The following is a 21,354-nucleotide window of genomic DNA, read 5'->3' on the forward strand; positions in this document are numbered from 1 at the left end:
GGTGAGGGACCTGCTCGCTCTGAGCACCAGCACCAGGTTGGCTGCAGGAGGACGGGGGAAAGGAGGTGAGGGGGCACCAGGGACTAACGGGGACACTGAGGAGGCAAGGTGCTCTCCTGGGCAGAAATGCTTGTGGTACCCATTGTTCCTCTGTAGAACCCTCCTCTCTTCCCAGTGTGCGATGCAGTGCTGCCATAGCTGAGATGTCATTAAACTGGATAACAGAGGTCTCTCTGCCCAGAAGATTCCCTGACACTCCACCTCCTCCAACTCATGGCCCCACTCAAGCCACATCCAGTTGTACCCTTAGCGAGTCTGGTGCTCCTTGATGAGCCAGCTGCAAGACTCTCAATGGTGGCAGCTGGCTTTGGTTTCTGGTGTGGTTTCTTGAAGCAACAATTAGCATAGTATCTGTGGATTGCTTGCTGAATCTTAACAGGTGGCCCTGAGGAGCACAGGCTGAGGCTAACCATGACCTACAACTGAACCCCTCTCGGGACTGTGCTGCTAGACACCTACTACACAAAGCCATGCTAATAAGACTGGGAGACTTAGGAGCTTTGCTTAGTACATACAAACAGAAACAGAAAGGCAGCCAAAATGGGAAGATAAAGAAGCAGAAACCATATGAGAGAACAAAACAGAGATTCAGGAATAATGGAGTCAGGCAATCTCGCAGATGCAGAGTTCAAATCACCGGTTATAAAGATGTTCAATGAACTTAGGGGAAGTATAAGTGAATTCAGTGAGAACTTTAACAAAGAGACAAAAAATCATAAAAATGGAAATGGAAATTATAAAAGGGAACCAGTCAGAAATGAAGAACACATTAACCGAGATGAAGAGCATACTAAGTGGAAAAAACAGAGTGGATAAAAAAGAGGAACGAACCACCGATATAGAGGATAGGGAAGCCAAGGACACTCAATCAGAATGGCAAGAAAAAAGCCAAGACTATAATAATAATTTAAGGAGCCTATGGGACACTATTAAATGTAAAAAGATCCATGTCATAGAGTACCAGGGAACACCAAGATGTTGAAGAGCTATTTTAAGAAATAATGCTGGAAAACTTCCCTAACCTGGTGAAGGAAATAAACATAAAACCCCAGGAAGCTCAGAGAGTCCCAAAAAAGAGGCCCACACCAAGACACATCATACTTACATACCAAAAGTTAACTACAAAGAGAGGATCTTAAAAGCAGCAAGAGAAAAGCGTTTAGTTACCTACAAGGGAGCTCCCATAAGACTGGCAGCCAATTTCTCAAAAGAAACTATGCAGGACAGAAGGGCTTGGCACAAAATATTCAATATGATGAAAACTCAGGATCTACAACTAAGAATACTTTATCCAGCAAAGCTATCATTTAGAGTCAAAGGACAAAAGAGAGCTACCCAGACAAAAATAAGCTAAAGGAATTCATCAACACCAAGCCAGTATTACAAGAGATGTTAGAGGGACTTCTTTAAGAAGAAAAAAACATGTATCAAAAACATAAATAAAGAATGGTAATAACTACATTCCTATCAATAAGTACCTCAAATGGAAAAAATATTAAGTACTCCAACTAAAAGAGTGACTGAATGGATAAGAATACAAGACCCCTACATATTCTGCCTACAAGAGACTCACTTCAGATTAAAAGACACACACAGAAGGGAATGGAAAAAGATATTGCCTTGATGGACCTAGAGAGTATTGTGCTGAGTGAAATAGATAGAGAAAGACAAATGTTGCATGATTTCACATACATGTGGAATCTAAAGAAAAATATAAACAACAACAGAATCAGAAATAAACTCACAGATATGGAGAATATTTTGAGAGCTACTAGATGGGAAGGAGGTTAGGGGGACAGCAAAAAAGTCAAAGGGATTAAGAAGTACAAATGGATAGTTAGAAAACAGACATGGAGATATAAAGTGTAGCATAAGGAAAATAATTAACAATGTTGTAAATAATGTGTAAGGGTGAAGAAGGGTACTAGATTTAGTGGAGTGGTCACTTTGTGAGTAAATAGATCTCTAAACACCATGTCATACAACTGAAACTAATTTTATAGTTATGCCAAATGTAATTTAAAAAAAAAAAAACTCATTGAATTGTACAATATAAATATGAGCAACTAATTGTCTATTATATTTCAATAAAGCCGGAAAGAAAAAAATTACAAGTTTTTTTTCTGGGTAGAAATTGATAAACTGAGTCTAAAATTCATATGGTAATACATAGGATCTAAAGTACCAGGATAGACAAGTTGGAAGAGTTACACTTCCTGGTTTTGAGGTTTATTATGAAGCTACAATAATCAAGACTGTAGTATTTATGTCAAGATAGACTAAGAGATCAACAAAATGGAATAGAGAATCCAGAAACAGACCCACATATTTTTAGATACTGATTTTTTTAAAATATAAAGTTGCAAAGACAATTCAATAGAGAAAGAATAATCTTTTCAATAAAAGATGCTGAAACAATTGGATATCCCTATGCAAAGTAATAAACTTTGATCCATACCTCCAACTGTATACAAATATTAACTTAAAATAGCTCAAAGATCTAAATATAAAAGCTAAAAACATAGGGAAAAAAATCTGTGTAACCTTTTTAGGCAAAGATTTCTTGGATCTGACACCAAAATCACTATCCATAAAAGAAAACATAGGTAAGTTAGACTTTATCATAATTAAAAAGTACTCCTTGAAAAACACTGTTAAGAGTAAGCCACACATTCAGGAGACATTTGCAAAAATATATGTAAAGAACCATCAAAACTCAACATAAAAAAAATAACCCAATATTTCAAAGTGAGCAAAGATTTGAAAAGACACTTATCAAAGAAGATATATGATAGGCAAATAACTACCTAAAATGATGCTCAAGACCATTAGCCATTTGAAAAATGCAAATTGAAAGACAATGAGTTACCAGTACATACTTATGGCAAAGATGTGGAGGAAGTAGAGCTCTCATACACTGCTGGTGGGAATGTAAAATGGCACAATCACTTCAGAAAACAATTTGGGCAATTTATTAAAAAGTTATCAGGGAGAGAATTCCGGGAAGATGGTGGAATAGGAAGCACCAGGCACATGTCTTCCCAACATTGTGCACTGGCAAAATCTGTCTGCTGTAACTACTTTGGAACTCTGGTGTCTGTTGAAGGCTTGCAAATTCCAGGAAAAAAAAAAACTTGGGTATTTAATTGTGGTTAATTTGGGTCAATTTAAGCTCTTAGCACAGTAGGAGCTCTTCGTCCCCTACCCCCAATGGCAGATGTGGCAGGTAGCTATGCATGTATTGCTAGAGCAAGCTTGCAGGAGTGAGGGTGGGCAAAAAGGACCCTATCTTCCAAGTATTAGGGATCTTTGCTCTAATCATCGATTACTGCTTCTGATCACAGAGGTGTGGACAAAGAAGCAGACACTAGTTTTTTGTTGCACACCCTCCGCCATTGTTTCAGGCCCCTTCCCTCCAACTGAAGAGATCTCCAGGGGATTTAAAGAGCTAGTACCCCCTTTTCCCACTTTTTCATTTTTCGCTTTTTCCCCTTTCGGAAGCTAGTCATAAAAAACTAGGACATTCAAAAACACCTAGATATATGGAGAAAATGCAAGAGTGCCCAGGGAAAGGCTCAGAAAAGATTTAAATGACAAGTTTACAACTCAGGTTGATCTTTGGCAAAGAGACAGCCTATAACAATCAAAAAACCAAAAACAATAGTAAACACACACACATACACACACAGCAAACCCTGGGGAATGGGGAGAATCTGATTTCCAGAATTACCACATTATTAAATTCAAATGTCCAATGGTTGACCAAAAAATCACAAAGCATACAAAGAAACAGGAAAATATGGCCCATCCAAAATAAATCAACAACAAAAAAGTGTCCCTGGAAAAGACCTAATGGCAAATATTCTACATAAACACTTTAAATGACTATTTTGAAGATTCTCAAAAACAAAAAAAAACAAAAAACAAAGATGATATGGAGAACGTCAAGAAAATGATGTGTGAACAAAACAAAAATATAAAGAGATAGAAAACTTAAAAAGAGACCAAAAACAAATTCTGGAGCTGAAAAGTACAATAACTGAAATGAAAAATTCACAAGAGGAATCCGAAGGCAGATTTGAGCAGGCAGAAAAAAATAAATCACATAGGACAATGAAAATTATAATCTCTGAGTAACAGAGCCTAAGGGATACCATCAAGTAGACCAACATATGTACTATGGCAATCCTAGAAGAAGAAGAGAGAGAGCAAGGGGAAGAGAGACTATTTGAAAAAAAATAATAGCTGAAAACTTCCTAAATTTGATAAAATACACGAATATAAATATCCAAGAAGCTCAATGAAATCCAAGTAAGATGAACTCAAAGAGACTCACACCAAGACATATTATAATCAAACTGTCGAAAGACAAAGAACATCTTGAAAACAGCAAGAAAGAAGTGAATCATCACATACATGGGATCCTCAATAAGACCAGTTGCAGATGTGTCTTCAGAAACTTTGGACACCAGAAGGCAGTGAGCTGATATATTCAAAGTGCTAAAAGAAAAAAACTGTCAACCGAGAATCCTATATCTGGAAAAACTGTCCTTCAAATGTTGAGAAAAAAGTAGACATTCCCAGATAAACAAAAGCTGGGGGAGTTCATGACTACTAGGCCTGCCCTGCAAGAAATGCTCAAGGGAGTCCTACAAGGTGAAATGAAAGGACACTAGACAGTAACCTGAAGCCTTATGGAGAAAACGAAGATCTCAATAAAGGTAAATATATGGGTAATTATAAAAGATAGTATTATTGTAACAATAATTTATAACTGTACCCTTTGTTTTCTGCATGATGTAAAAGACATTTAAGGAAAAAAACATTGATATAAAAGCCAGTGTTACTGGAATTTTGGTTTGTAAATTCAAACCCTGTTTTTTACGTAAATTAAGATACTAATGAATTTTTAAAATATTATTAGTTTATGAATGTGGACACACAATGTATAGAGATGTAATTTTATGACATTAACCGAAAGACGGGGGTATGGAGCTGTAAAGGAATAGAGTTATTTTTTTCCCTTCTCTTTAATTCCCTGCCGCCGCCCACTTTCACCCCTGACCTACTGATGTTGCCATCTTCCTTTTTTTAAAGAACTGGATCTCTGAAGGCGGGGAGTCTCCTCCCACATGCTCGCAGCGCACACCCTGGGCCTGGCACCCGCAGTGTACTCAGGGGGCCTGGTGCACGCAGGGCCTGGCTCCACCTGGGGCACAAATGCAGGACCTTCTGCGTGTAAAGCAGATGTGCTAACTACTACACTATGGAGCCACCCAGTTTTTAAATGGGTTTTAGGGTTTTGTTTTGTTTGTTATTTTGTTAAGGAATAGAGTTTTTGTATGTTATTTTGTTCTGTTTTGTTTTTTAACTTTTTATAAATTAAGCTGGTATAAATTAAAATTAGTGTTATAACTTTAAGATGTTAAATGTAATTCTCATAGTAACTAAAAATAAAATAGCTATAGAATATATACAAAATGAAATGAGAAAGGAATTTAAACAGTTCATTACAAAAAATAATCCACAAAACACAAAATAAAATAGTAAGGCATAAAAAGAGGAAACAAAAAAAAGTATCAAACATCTATCATATGACCCAGCTATTCTAGTCTTATTTACCCAAAAGAAAGAAAAGCATATTTTCTTACAAAGACTTGTACACAAATATTTATAGCAGCTTTGTTTGTCATAGCCAAAAACAGGAAACAACCCAATATCCATTACCAGGTGAATGTATAAAAAATGGTGGCATATCCATATATTGGAATACTATTCAGGAATAAAAAGGAATTAACTCTTGATACACACAGCAACATTGATAAATTTCAAAATAATTAGGCTCAGTGAAAAAAAGTAAGACAAATGAATATATACTGTATGTTCCATTTATACAAAATTCTAGAAAATGCAAAGTATTGTGACAAAGTAGACAAGTGGTTGCCTATAGACATTGAGGGCAAGGAGAGAGGTGGAAAGGAGGCACAAGAAAATGTTTGGTGGTGCCATATTGGTGTGTATACATATGTCAAAAATGTTCAAATGGTGTACTTTAACCTGCACAGTTTATTAGATGTTAATCATATCACAATAAAGCTGTAAAAATAAATAGATGAGAGAGAGAGGAAAACTTCACATTACAGAAGAATGACAGCTAACAATATGGATGATCTGTATTTTGCCACCTTCAGTGTAATAACTGATTCCACAAAGATCAGCAATAAATGTTAAAACCATTAGGTGACTGGTTATTAGGGAATTTGTGTCACTAGGGGTTCCCAAAGACCACCCTAAGTTTCTGTGATTTGCTAGAAGGACTCACAGTATTCAGAGCCATTATACTCAAGGTTATGTTTTATTATAGCAAAAGGATATTACATTTAAAGACATTATTAATGAGAAACAAACTAAAGAAATATTTAGAGTTGCATTAACTCCCATGTTCTAAAGATTTGTAAGACATTTTATAAAGAATCTATCCAAAGTGAAGATTTGCAAGATATTTTATAAAGATTCAATCCATAGGAATTTCAAAATAAGTAACTCTGTATAGAGGAGAGAGTGGAACTTACATTTATATTTATTGAGCACTGGCTCTGTTCCATATCCTGTGCTGTTTATTTTATGTACACTGTGTTACTGATTCTGTAAATTGCACTCATTTTTTTTTAACCCAGACTGACCAAGAAAGATCACAGCCTCAATCCTTCTCACCATTTATCATAGACCCTCAGAGGGAAGTCAGAGGGAGTCCAGCCAAGCAGACCCTTCCAGGCTCAGAGAAGAGCCAAGTTCCTCTACAGAGGAGTATATGGTAGGACAATTCAGAGGATGCAAGGGATCGCCTTCTCCTATCCCAGAGTTAAACTGAGGGAAATTTCCAAATATCATTTTTATTCTAAGACCTAGTGTAAGGCATGTAGTCTCTTCACCTGAAAACTTTACTCTGGACTCATGTTCCTACTTGGGAACCATTTCTATGAAACTGAGGCCCCTATCACAATAAGGTGGGAGGACAGAGCAGCAGCAAAGACCCCATAGACACAAGGTCCTAGAAACTCTGTCTCCCACAATTAAGCTCATGATGCACATCACTCCCATAATGCCCAGTCTGTGTCAGTGCCCAACGAGATACAGGAATAGGAGATACCAAAAGAAAATTGTACAGGTCCTGCTCCTATGAGAGTGTGAAGGCACTGTTGTGAAAACGGGATAGGCGCTGAGAAAAAAAATGGGACAAGCACTAATACCAATTCCAGAAACACAGAAATAAGAATCCACACCCATCCTCTGCCAGTTACATTTTCTATAGTCAACATTGGGCAATGGCCAAATGCTTACAACTTCCCATCACAGTCTCAAAGTTCCCCAAAAGTATCACTGCACAGCCAAGAGATACCAGAAACACCAAAATGAGGACAGATACCTCCCACACCCACTTGCTTCACTACTGAACTTCTACATCATTACACAAGGTAACCACAACCACAGTCGCTCTCACAGAGAACCAACAGCACCACCACAAAGCCACAACCCCACTATTAGGAACACTGAAATGACTATCCTCCCCAGTCCCAGCTGGCTCACAGCTAAATTCTTACCCAGTTAGTAACACAAATGGTGACATACAGTCACACAAACAATGTTCATACATTCTCAAAGATCACACTGTCACAATCCAGACAATATAAATCTGAGATACAAATTTGAGGATATGCTCAGGCCATCTCTACCTCTCTTCACCACCAAACTATTCTTTCCAGAGTCAGTAACACAAATGCTCACATGCAATCACATACAATCAATTCACACAGTCATGCCATCACACTTTCACAAATTGGCCAATACAGATATCAACCCTTCACATACACAGCCCATAACATAGATAAGTCACACATAGCCACGTAAACCTTGTTCACATCGCAAACAGCCACAGATATAATCCTGCAGTCATAATCATGCATAACGTCATACAGCCAGCCAGTGCTATAGGCACACATGCCTCCCCTTCGTTGTCTCTGGCATCTGCAGCCTTGAGATCCCTGCTCCGAGATCCAGGCTCCCTCACCGACCTCTGGTCACAGGTTGGTTTGGTCCGACTGAGCTCAACCGAACCCTCCTCATGAGCGGAACTCCCACCAATGACCCGGAACCTCCGTACCCCTCGAAGTCAGCAGCGCGGCCCTGCACTTCTAGGGAAGGAACTGGGACGGGCAGCAGTAGCAGCCACAGGCACAGAGCCCCGAAAGCTTCGACAACGCCAGTGTGGGTCATAGGCTCAGGCCAAACTGCTCAAGGCGCCCTAAACCGCAAGGCCTCAGGCAACTCTTGAGTCCACACACCCCGAGCACCAGAGATTTAGCCAAAGCACAAATTTGGGCAGGTGGGAGCCTCGAGGTGGGGAGGGTCCTGAGAAATGTAGTCCAGGGCAAGCCGTCACCTGGGGCGCGGTGGATCCTGTGAAATACAGTTCCAAGCGGCGCTAGCCTCACCCGCCTGGTGCAGAACACGGTTGTCCTGCACACAGCGGACCAAGTCGGCTATTAGGGAACCCCGCCCAAGCCCCTCCAACTGGAACTGAGCCTCTTTCTTGGGCTGACGTCAATTCAAGGCCTCTAGGCTCCAGTCCCAGTGCCCCCTGAGATGTGCGGGAGTCTCAGGGGAGGGGAGAAAACAGGCAGCTCTAAACAGAGGTTATAGTCAGTCGTGGGGAGAAGAGGAAGGCAACTGCCAAAGAGATTCAAAGGAGAGTGTAGGATCCTTAGAGACAGACCCTGAGACTCTGTGTACAGGTTACCCTGACTCTCTGAATGTGGAGTGTTCCTTTGAAAGCTTTCATAGGCTAAAATGGTATAAAGTGAAGAAGCAATTACCATTAATTTATGTGGAAAATGTTTTGAGCATTCCTAGACCCAAAAACTAACCTTATTAGGCTTTTCTGTTACCTTAGGACACATCTTGTTAACAGATGAACAAAGTAAATCAAGATAAAGCACAGATGCTTGCAGAAGATGCTAAAAGTAGTTCCCAAGGAAGGAGGAGGAGCTTGGCAGTGCCACTCTTGCCGCTGCTCTGACTGTGCTGCCTCTGTAACAGCTCATTGAACACTATTTTCGCTTTTTGTCCTTTTTTCAAAAAAGCAAGAAATCCTCTTTAGATTTTTTTTTCAAAAGCAGGAACTAATGTAGGTCTTTCATAAAATTGCAGTAGAATAAGATGAACTTTTGAAAAGCAGGAGATTCCTGTAAATACTGATACATTACTCATGTAGCTGATAGTCAGGATCTTATACCTGAGACTATGAGTCAAGATAAGACAGTGTTTCAAAAATTTCTACTTACTAAATAGAATAGGGATTTGAAAAGAACAGAGAAAGTAAAATGGTGAAAATTATAAAAAAGACAAGGAAATTTTCCAAAACTGACAGACATGAGTCAACAAGATGAAAGTCCATCAAGTACCAAGCACCAGTGGATGAAAAAAATTCTTTCTAAGGCATATAATTAGACAATTCTGAAGTATCAGGGATGGCAGATGTCCACTATTGGCCAAAACAGAATAAGCCCATTAGTATCTCTCTGCCACTGATTACTACTTAACACTCTGGACCAAATACAAAAAGCAACAACCTGATGACTCAGAATTATAAATAATAGCAAGTGGAAGTGGAGGGAGATAAAAACATGAAGAATTCACAATATGGAGACTTATTTACTGGGATATTTTCCTCCTCTCACTTCTGGCTTTGATCGGAAGATGAGCATGTCCTAGAACTCTAACGGGTGCAAATAGCAAAAGCTATAAGAGAAACCCCTTCTTTCTACCCAGAGAGCTAGAAAAAGAGGCTCCTTTTATCTTTTTTCTCTACTAGCTTTGCACTAAGACCAGCCCCAGTCATGAGGCTTGCACTGCCACTACAGTTGCTGGCAGCAGAACTGAGAAAAGAAGCCCATAGGGTCCAAAATGGGTATATTATTTTTTTCATTCTCTGCTCTTACCACCTCACCATAAAGTGAGGTGTGTGACAGCATGGGGGAAAGGAGCAGCCAAAACTTTGACAGAAACCCACACTTTCTAACTAGAGGACAGGCAGTTGTAGAATGTGGAGGAAATCCTGGGTGAGAAACCTAGAGAAGGGCATCTCCTAATTCTGTGAATTAACTGACACAAGACCCACACTCACCCTCAAGCTGTACACGAGTGGAACAGACCCAAAGAAGCATAATAAAGGCTCCGAGAACTGAAGTATGATATAAACATTGCACAAGTCCTAGAATAACTTCAGAGTGGCACATGTATAGACATACCAAAAACAGCACAGCAAAGCCTTTGGAAACTGAACTGATATTGGATCTATTTCTCAGAGAAGGTTAAACAGAACATGCAGTCTGAACCTGAGTATATTGCCTGCTAAAAAAAAAATTTAAATCATTATCTAGAGGAGGAGAAAAGAAATGGTGTAGATGATAGAGGCTTTGTTCATCCCTCTTGTTACCAAATCAAAGTTGTGACAGAATCACAGAGCAAACAGCAAGGAAAGTCGCCTAAGATCTATGAACAAGCCCCACAACTAGGGAGATAAATAAGAAATCACCCTGTAACAGGAGGAGGTAGGACAGGGCAAGGATGCAAGCTTTCCCAGTCATGAGTGGCTGAGTGGGACAGAGGCCATAGCAGCATCTGAAGATGCCTCTTAAAGGGGCCATGTCCATGAGTGCACTTTTGCAGTGACGGACCTGCTCACTCTGAGCACCAACACCAGTTTGGCTGCATGGAGGGCACTAGGGACTTACAAAGGGACACTGAGTTGTCAGAATGAGGGCCAGAGGCTAGGGTCTCTCCCCAACAGAAGTGCCTGTGGTATTCGTTGTTCCTCTGTTGACCTGTCCCCGCTCTCAGTGTGTGGACTCAGCGCCGCCATAGCTGAGCCATCACCAAATTGGATAACAGAGGTCGCTCTGCCCAGAAGATTCCCTGAAACTCCACCTCCCCCAACTCGTAGCCACACCCAAGCCACATCCAGGTGTGTCCTTGGCAATTCACGTGCTCCTTGGTGAGCAGCACCAAGACACACTAGTGGCATCTGGCCTCATTTTCTGGCATGGCTTCTTGAGGCAACTATATAAGCACAGCATCTGTGGATTGCTTGGTTATCTTAAGAGGTGGCCCCAGAAAGGCACAGGCTGGGACTAAATTTGGCCTGCAGCTGAGCCCCTCTCAGGACTGTGCCACTGGACACCTACTACACAAAGCCACACGAATAAGACTGGGAGACTTAGGAGCTTTGCTTAGTACATAGAAACAGAAACAGAAAGGCAGCCAAAATGGGAAGATAAAGAAGCAGAAACCATATGAGAGAACAAAACAGAGATCCAGAAATAATGGAGTCAGGCAATCTCACAGATGCAGAGTTCAAAACACCGGTTATAAGATGCTCAATGAACTTAGGGGAAGTATAAGTGAATTCAGTGAGAACTTTAACAAAGAGACAAAAAAAAACCCATAAAAATGGAAATGGAAATTATAAAAGGGAACCAGTCAGAAATGAAGAACACATTAACCTAGATGAAGAGCATACTAAGTGGAAAAAACAGAGTGGATAAAGAAGAGGAGCGAACCACCGATATAGAAGGTGGGGAAGCCAAGGACACTCAATCAGAATGGCAAGAAAAAAGCCAAGACTATAATAATAATATTAAAGGCAAAAAGATCCATGTCATAGGGGTACTGGAAAAAAACCATGATGTTGAAGAGCTATTTTAAGAAATAATGCTGGAAAACTTCCCTAACCTGGTGAAGGAAACAGACCTAAAACCCCAGGAAGCTCAGAGTCCCAAAAAAGATGAACCCAAAGAGGCCCACACCAAGACACATCATAATTAAATACCAAAAGTTCACTACCAAGAGAGGATCTTAAAAGCAAGAGAAAAGCATTTAGTTACCTACAAGGGAGCTCCCATAAGACTGGCAGCCATTTTCTCAAAAGAAACTATACAGGACAGAAGGGCCTGGCACAAAATATTCAACATGATGAAAACCTAGGATCTACAACCAAGAATACTTTATCCAGCAAAGCTATCATTTAGAGTCAAAGGACAAAAGAGAGCTTCCCAGACAAAAATAACCAAAGGAGTTTATCAACACCAAGCCAGTATTATAAGAAACGTTGGAGGGACTTAAGAAGAAAATCATGTATCAAAAACATGAATAAAGAATAGTAATAACTACATTTCTATAAACAAGTACCTCAAATGGAAAAGAATTAAGTTCTCCAACCAAAAGATAGAGTGGCTGAATGGATAAGAAACAAGACCCCTACATATGCTGCCTGCAAGAGACTCACTTCAGATTAAAAGATAGACAGACTAAAAGGGGATGGAAAAGATACTGCCTTGATGGACCTAGAGGATATTGTGCTGAATGAAATGGGAAAGATAGAGAAAGACAAATATCGCATAATTTCACATATAGGTGGAACCAAAAGAAGAAATAAATAGCAAAAGCGGTAATAAATTCATAGATACAGAGAATATTTTGAGGGCTACTAGATGGGAGAAGGGTTGAAGGGATGGGAAGAAAAGGCAAAGGGATTAAGAAGTACAAATGGATAGTAGCAGAATAGACAAGGAGATGTAGAGTGTAGCATGGGGAAGATGGTTAATAATATAATAAATATGTAAGGGGGAAGAGGGGTACTAGATTTAATGGAGTGACCGCTTTGTGAGTTATATGGATCTCTGCTAGGTTATGCAACTGAAACTAGTATATTATTGTATGCCAACTATAATTGAAAAAAACTCATTGAATTGTACAATGTAAATATGAGCAACTAATTGTCTATTATATATCAATAAAGCTGGGGGGCGGATTTTAAATAAAAGATTAGCAAATTAAAAAAAGTAGAAATGTAAAAATAAATCATAATCTAGTTGATTTTATCAAAACACAGTCTCAATATTTAAAATGTCCAGGATACAATCCCAAATTATTTGATATGCAAAGAACCAGGAAGATGTGATCAATTATCAAGGGAAAGGAAAATCAACAGACGCCAAAGTAAAGACTCAAATGTTAGAATTATCAGATATACTTTAGGACAGTTATTATCACTATGCTACATTTCATTCTTGAAATAAATGGAAATATAGAATTTTTAAAAAGACATAAACTATGAAAATATCTAAGTGGAAATATTAAAAATGAAAAATACAATACTTGAAATTTAAAAAAATATTAGATGGACTCAAATGCAGAACAGAGATAACAGAGAAAAAAGTCAGTGAACTTGTAGATCAATAAAAATTATTCAATCTGAAGAACAGAAAAAAGGATTGAGAAAAAATGAACAGATCCTTAGCAATTTGTTGGACAATATCAAATTCTCTAAAATTTGTATCATTGGAGTTCCAGAAGATTAGAAAAGAGAGATTGATGCAGGAAAAAATATGTAAAGAACTTATGGCTGAAATTTTCTGAAATTTGAAAGACATAAATTTACAAGTTCAAGTAGCTCTGTGAACCCCAAACAGGATGAACTCAGAGAAAATCAGGCCCAGACACGTAATAATCAAACAGCTGCAAAACAAAGATAAAATATTTTGAAAGCAAAATATATATATATAATAATAACACATTACACGTTAAGGGAACGATGATTCAAATGGTTGTGGATTTCCCATCAGAAATTTTAGAACCCAGAAGATAGTAAAACAATATGAAGTGCTGGTTAAAAAATTAAGTGCCAGTTCATAACTTTATAACCAGTGGAAATATCTTTCAGAAACTAAGGTGAAATAAAGGCATTCTCAGATAAAGGAACTCTAAGAATACAAGCATCTTGCTCTAGAGGAAAACCCAAAGGTGGAAGAAAAATGAAAGAAGGGAGGAACTTGGATCTTCAGGAAGTAAGAAAGAGCAACATAAATGGTAAATACCTAAGAAAATATGACACTATTTTTCTCTCCTTAAATTCCTTAAAATATGTATGACTGTTCAAAAAGTATTACATTGTCTGGTAGGGTTTTTATTGTAATAGATATAATATATGACAACTATAAAATGCAGTGGAGAAGGTAATGGAACACATGGTTTTAAGTCTTATGCATTTTACTTGAAGTAGTTAAATTTAACTCTAAACTGTGATAACATAGGAATGTATATTGTATACCTAGAGGAACCACTAAAAAATTTACAAAGAGATAAAGCCAAATAGACAATCCTAAATGAAAATGTAATACTAATATGTATTCTAATGGAAAACTGCTTCTCCACTCACAACACATCTGACATCAAATGTGTGGGGTTTTTTTTCTCCACATCAATCAATTTTCCAACTTTCTGGACCCCAGCTGGTATAATTTAATTCAGTTCTGACAATAACTACCTATGGTTTAAAGGTTCAGTCCCACAAGAGTGCCCTCACTTCAAATACCAGTTTCAAGTAATGAGTAATGAGGGTACCCACATTTCTGTCCAACTTGGCTACAAAGTCAAGGGTTTCTACAACTCCCCTCAGGTTTAATAATTTGCTAGAATGACTCACAAAACTCAGAAAAATGTTAACATGTTTACCAGTTTATTATAAAGGAAATTAAAAAGGATACTGATGAAAAGCCAAATGAAGAAATACATTGGACAAGTTTTGGAAGCATCCCAAGTGCAAGAGCTTCTTTCTCCATAAATTTGGGGTGCACCACTCTCCCAGCATATAGATGTGTTCACTAACCCAGAAGCTCTGAAAAACCCCTACTTTAGGGATTTTTATGGAGGCTTTATCATATAAACATGAAGGACTAGTAACAATGTCCAGCCCTTCTCCTATCCCTGGAGGATGAGGGGGTGGGGTTGAAGTTCCAATATTCTAATCACAGTTTCATCTTTCTAGTGACCAGCTCCTATTTTGAAGCTATTCAGAACCCACCAAGAGTCACCTCATTAGAACAAATGATGCTGCTATTGCCCAAGAAATTCCAAGAGATTTAGGAGCTCTGTGTGAAACATTCCTATCACCACTGTCACTCAGGAAGTTTATAAGGTTTTTAGGAGCTCTGTGTCAAGACTGGGGTTAAAGACCAATTATTAGAACAAAAGATGTTCCTAGCACCCCCCATCAGTCAGGAAATGACACAGGTTTTAGGAGCTTTCTGTCAGGAACCAGAGACAGAAAACAAATATATATTTCTTACTATGACACAGTTCAAGTAATTCAAAAGGAAAAAGGAGAGAACAGAAAAACAAAGCACAGAAGGGCCAACATAAAACAAATAAGTGGTAGACCTAAATCTAACCTTATCAATAATTACATTAAATGTAAAGGGTCTTAATACACCAAATAAAAGGCAGATTTTCTCAGGTTATATTGAAAAAAAATATTTCCCAACTATATGTTGTCTAAAGCAATCCACCAGAAATACAATGATATAGCTAGATTAAGGGTAAAGGGGTGAGAAAAGATATGACAGGCAAATATTAATGAAAATTAACTTGTAATGGCTACATTCATATCAGACTTAGAAGATTTCCAAAACAAGGAAAATTACTGAATATAAAGAACAGTGAAAAATTTTACAAAGAATTTATAGAAACCTAAGGAATTTATGGAACAATATCGAAAGGTCTAACATTCATGTCATTGGAGTCCCGAAAGAGAGAATAACATGCAGAAAAAAATATTTGAAAAAATAATGGCTAAAAACTTCCCAAATTTCATGAAAGACATAAATTACAAGTTCAAGGAGCTCTGGAAACACCAAATAGAATAAACTCTAAGAAAATCATGCCCAGACACATCATAACTAGACTGCGAAAAAATACAGGTATTGAAAAAATTGAAAGCAGTCAAAAATAATGTATTACACGTAAGAGAAAAATAAATCAAATGGTTATGGACTTCTCATGAGAAAAAACAGAGGCCAGAAGACAAGGAAACAACATTCTGAAAGTGCTAATAAAAAAGGATTGCCAATCAATAATTCTCTATCCATTGAGCATATCCTTTAAGACTATGGCGAAATAATATTCTTAGATGAAGGGAAACAAAAAAGAATTCATTGCCAATATTTCTGCTCTAAAGAAATGCTAAAGGAGGTTCATCAGGCTGAAGAAAAATAAAAGAAATGGAAAACTTGGAACATCAGGAATTAAGGAAGACCAATAAAAATGATACATATCTGGAGAAATATAAAAAGATTATCCATCTCTTTGAGGGTTGTCAATGTATATAGATTTAACAACTCCAGCATAAAATGGAGAAAGTAAGACTTTATGGTCGTGAGGCTTACATTTTAAAGTGGTGAAATATCAACTCTAAGTAGACTAGGAGCACTTAGATATGTATATTATAATCTTTAGAACAACCACTAAAAAATAATAGAGATAATTTTTAAAAAGCAATAGATAAAATAGAATATTACAAAATATATAATGAATCCAAAAGAAGGCAGGAAAGGGGAACAGAAAAACGAGAAAAAGGGTAAAAGAAAAACAATTATAAAATTATGAACTTTAATTTAACTGTATCTATACATTAAATATAACTAGTCTAAACATAACAAACACAACAAATAAGAGATTGTAAGATTGGAGTTTTAAACATATTTAAAATAAGTTTCTTTTGACAGAACAGTTTTATTTTTTATTTAAGTACAATTTACATAACTTAAAATTAACCATTTTTACATGTATCATTCCATAGCATTTAGTACATTCACAATATTGTACAAATGTCATCTGTATCTGGTTCCAAAACATTTTCTTTTCTTTTCTTTTTTAAGCGAGGCAACCCTTGGTTGACCTCACAGATTGCAAAGACCTTGTCAGCTTACAGTCCTTTACTTTTTTTATTTTTATGCCTGCAACACCTGGTCTTCCTAGGTGGTCTCCCATCCAAATACTAACTAGGCCCAACCCTGCTTAGCTTCCAAGGTCAGATACGATCGGGCTTGTTCAGGGTGGTATGGCCGTAGACTCCAAAACATTTTCATTTCCCCAAAAGGAAATTCCATACTTATTAAGCAGTCACATGCCATTCTTCCAACACCTGGCAAACACTAATCTGCTGTCTAAATGGATTTACCAATTCTGAATATTTCATATAAAATAAATCATACAATATGTGAACTTTGTGTCTGAATTGTTTCACTTAATATGTTTTTAATGTTCATTGATATTTTAACATCAGTAATTCATTTATTTTTATAACTAAATACTATTCCATTGTATGATGGATATACCACATTTTGTTTAGACATTCATCAGTTAATAGATTGGCTTTTGGCTATTGTGAAAACTTATGCTAGGAACATTCTTGTACAAATTTTTGTTTAAACACCTGTTTTCAATTCTTTGGATATATCTCTAGAAGTAGAATGTCTGGATCACATGGTAATTTTATGTTTAACTTATTGAAAAACCACCAAACTGTTTTCCAGAGTAGCAGCACCATTTTAAAGTCCCTCCAGCAATTCAAAATTCTTGTCAACATTTGTTATTTTCCATTGTTTGGGCTATCATCATCCTAGTGGATGTGAAGTGGTATCTCCTTGTCGTTTTGATTTGCATTTCCCTAAAGATTAGTGACGTGGAGCATCTTGCCATGTGCTTTTTGAACGTTTATATATCTTCTTTGGAGAAAAAGGGCTCTAAGTTACAGGCTCATTTTTATTGGGTTGTCTTTTTGTTGTTGAATCAAAAATTCTGGATTCTAAATCCTTATCAGATATACGATCTATAAACATTTTCCTCATTCTGTATGTTGTTTTTTCACTTTTATTATAGTATCTTTTGATGCACAAACTCTTCAATTTTGATGATATCCAATTTACATTTTTCTTTTATTGCTTGAGCTTTTTGGGTCTTATCTAAGAAATCATTGCCAAATCTAAAGTCATGAAAATTTACCCTTATGTTTTCTTCTGAGTTTTATGGTTTTACCTTTTATGTTTAGGTCTTTGATCCATTTTGAGTTAATTTTTGTATATGGTGTCAGGTAAAGATCCAACTTCATTCTCCTGCATTGATTTAGCCAGCACCGTTTTTTTTAAGAGACTATTCTTTCCTCAATTGAATGGCCTTGGCATTCGGTCAAAAATCAATTGCCCATAGATGTATGGGTTCATTTGTGGACTCTAATTCTATCCTATTAATTAATCTCTATTATTATTCTAGTAACATATTGTTTTAATTACTGTAGCTTTGTAGTCAATATTGAAGTGTATCTCTTCCCCAGTTTCTTCCTTCCGTGGCTTTTCAGTCTATCTACTAGCTCTGTTAGTTCTTGTCACAGGTGGCTGTGGGTAGTTTATGTCTTTAAAAGCTTTTGACAAAAGCCTCTCAGGTGGTCACTCCAGCCCTTAGAGTTCTGAGATGGTAGAGGAGAAACAAAGGTAGGCCCCTGTGCTGATTACTCAGGGAGCTGCCAGACAGGTAAAAATCAGAACAATTCTTTGAGGACAAAGTCTGTATTGCTCGACTACAGTACAAACTGTACCAGGAATTCAGGCCACCATACCCACAGCCGCCTCTGAACTGGGAGGATAGTAAGCAAAATGTAAGTAATAATAGTAATAACTATAGTAAGCAAAACTGGGGTAAGCAAAAATGCCACAATTTCTTCTTATTGAAAATTAGCTTTTTTTTTTATTAAGCACTCCCCTAGTTTTGTAATTTTTAAGTTAGATTCCAGAGTTTTGAAAAAGTTGATTCTGACCATTTGCCAGCTTAATCATTGCTTCAGCGGAGGGATGGAACTGTGGAGCTCCCTTCTCCATCATTCTCAGTGACATCACACCCATTTCTATCAAATTTTGTTTTATATATTTTACAGCTCTGTTGTTTGGTACAAACATATTTAGGATTTCTATATTTCAATAGACATTCCTGGAGGATATTTTCACTAAGCAAAGAATTATGGATTTAACAGTTTGTGTTTCCTTTCACTTCTTAAAAATGTGCTACTTCCTCCATGATTTCTGATGAGAAATCTGTCAGATTGTGTCCTCCTATAGATAAAGTGTCATTTCTCTCACTGCTTTTAAGATTTTTTTTCTTTATATTTAGTTTTAAGAGGTTTGATTAAAATGTGTCTTGGTTAGGATTTCCTTGGTTTTTACTCTGGGTTTTATTGAGCTTTTTGAATCTGTAGGTATATGTCTTTTGCTATATTTGGGACATTTTCAACCATTATTTCTTCAACTAGGTAGTCCCGCCCTCATTTTCCCTTCCCTATGTGACTCCTCCAACATGAATTTTAGATTCTTTACTATTTCATAGGTCTCTGAGGCTGTTTTTCTTTACAGTCTATTTTTCTCTCTGCTTTCAAACTGAATTATTTCTGTTATCTGTCTTCAAATTCACGGAATTGTTCCTCTGTATATTCCATACTACTGTTGAGCCCATCCATTGAGGTTTTTTTGTTGTTGTTGTTATTGTATTTTTCAATTCTAAAGTCTCCATTTAGTTTTTCTTTTTTGTCTTCTATTTCTTGCTAACACTTTCTACTTTTTTGTTTCAGACATGTTTGCAATTGTTGATTAAAGTGTATTTATGACGGCTCCTTTAAAATCTTTGTCATGTCATTCTAATGTCTCTGTTATCTGTGTTGGCATCTATTGATATTTTTAAGACTTTATTTTTTAGAGCAGTTTTAGGTTCATAGCAAAATATCCATTGATTTTTATTCAAGTTGGGATTTTCCTGGTTTTGGTACTGTGATTTTCTACTGAAATGTGGACATTTTTGGCATTTGGGGCATATTGTGAGACTAGATCTTATTTAAACCTTCAGTTCTAGCTGGCTTCCTCTGACACTGTCATGGCTGAGAGCAGAGACACTACCTTGTTTCTGCCAGATGTAGGTAAAGTCTAGGTTCCTCACTCAGCTTTAACATCTGAGGAAGGCCTCCTTATTATTGCTGAAAAAGGGTGGAAGTTTCAGCTTCCCATTAGGCATCTACTGGTAAACACCCAGCTGTATTACTGTTCCCCAGGTGGTCTCCACTGACCTTACAGGGGTGTGTTGTGGCCTTGTTATCACTGGGCAGTAATGAAAGTCCTAACTCTCCAGTAAACCTCCCTGACATCATCCCGTAGGGAGACTGAGGGGTGCAGGTGGCTCATTACTGCTGGATTGGGGTAGGAGTCCCAGCTTCCCAAAATAGTCCAAATTAACACAATGAAGGGGGGTGCTGTCTTATAACCATTGATGGAGATGAAAGTCCCAGCTCCCTATTCATCCTTTTCTGACATCTCTCCCGAGGTGAGGTGGGGTGGAAGCATCCTTTTACAGCCTGGCAAGAGTGGAAATACAGGGCCCCCATAGGACCTTTGCAGGTATGGGTGGAACCAGTTTTTCTTGTGGTGTTTGGCTGGAGTAGAGTGGTAAAAGTTTCCTGTCTTACTAGGCAGTCCTTTTCTTTGTTCTTTTGTTAGAGAAAGCAGGCTTTTCTTGTTTTATTTTTTCTGTCTACACCAATTGACATTTCAGAACTGCCAGCTTCTTCGGCTGGGATACAAGTCTGGGATACATGAGGCAAAAAGAAAACCAAGAGAACTCACCATCATGTTATTTCTTAGATTCCACTGGTCTCAACCCTGTCTGCCTTTTTTTTTTTTTTTTCACTTTTCAAAGTCTTATATTTGTTATCTATAAACACCCAGGGTTTTTATTTGTACCTAGCAGGAGAAATAGAAAAAAGTATATCTACTCAATCTTTTCTGAGGCAGAAATCCCTCTTCTATTATTTTAAAATTATTACTACTTTGTAATGTTCTTTTCTTGCCCTTTTAAATGTCTATTGTACAGATAGAGAATATTCTAGGTCTATTTTTATGTTTTTCCTTTTCTCTCATAATTTCAGTGTCATCTCAGACCAGCAATGGTTTGAAAAGAAATAATTAGCTGTTATGTAAATTTCTAAGTGACTCCACTTCATAAACTTGGTGTGAATATTGACACATTATAAAGTTTTCAAAACAGTGCCTGACAAATATTAAAGACTCAATTATTGGGAGGAATTATTCTGAAATCTATGATTCCTGAGTGGACAAATGCAGAGAAGAATAAGAAAGGTGCAATGGAAGAGTAAGAGCTGATCTCTGCCTTTGATGATTAACACATTTTGATAGCTGATAATTGAGCATTATAGTAGATGCACATTCCAAACAGAAGAAAAGGCATAAGAAAAATGCTAATGTGGAAAAGTGCAATGTGAGTTCTGGGACCATCAATCTATTTTTACTTTATGATATATAGAATACATAAATAAAAAATGAAAAAATATGAAAGACCTTGAAGGTA

At 37.3% G+C, this 21,354-nt stretch overlaps 1 long non-coding RNA gene and 1 pseudogene across 1 annotated transcript in view; one reads left to right on the forward strand and one right to left on the reverse strand.

The window, feature by feature from the left end:
- Window positions 1-21,354, forward strand: part of LOC120592474 (uncharacterized) — a 38,544-nt gene that overhangs the window by 3,922 nt on the left and 13,268 nt on the right. The window contains exon 2 of the long non-coding RNA XR_005650122.1: window positions 13,841-13,986. This is a non-coding gene — a long non-coding RNA (uncharacterized LOC120592474). The remainder of the gene's footprint in view (window positions 1-13,840; window positions 13,987-21,354) is intronic.
- LOC120592507 (uncharacterized) lies at window positions 16,908-17,026 on the reverse strand (annotated as a pseudogene).

The sequence above is a fragment of the Pteropus medius genome, unplaced genomic scaffold (genome assembly GCF_902729225.1).
Source record: "Pteropus medius unplaced genomic scaffold, Ma_sr-lr_union100, whole genome shotgun sequence".
In the NCBI taxonomy this organism is placed as follows: Eukaryota; Metazoa; Chordata; class Mammalia; order Chiroptera; family Pteropodidae; genus Pteropus; species Pteropus medius.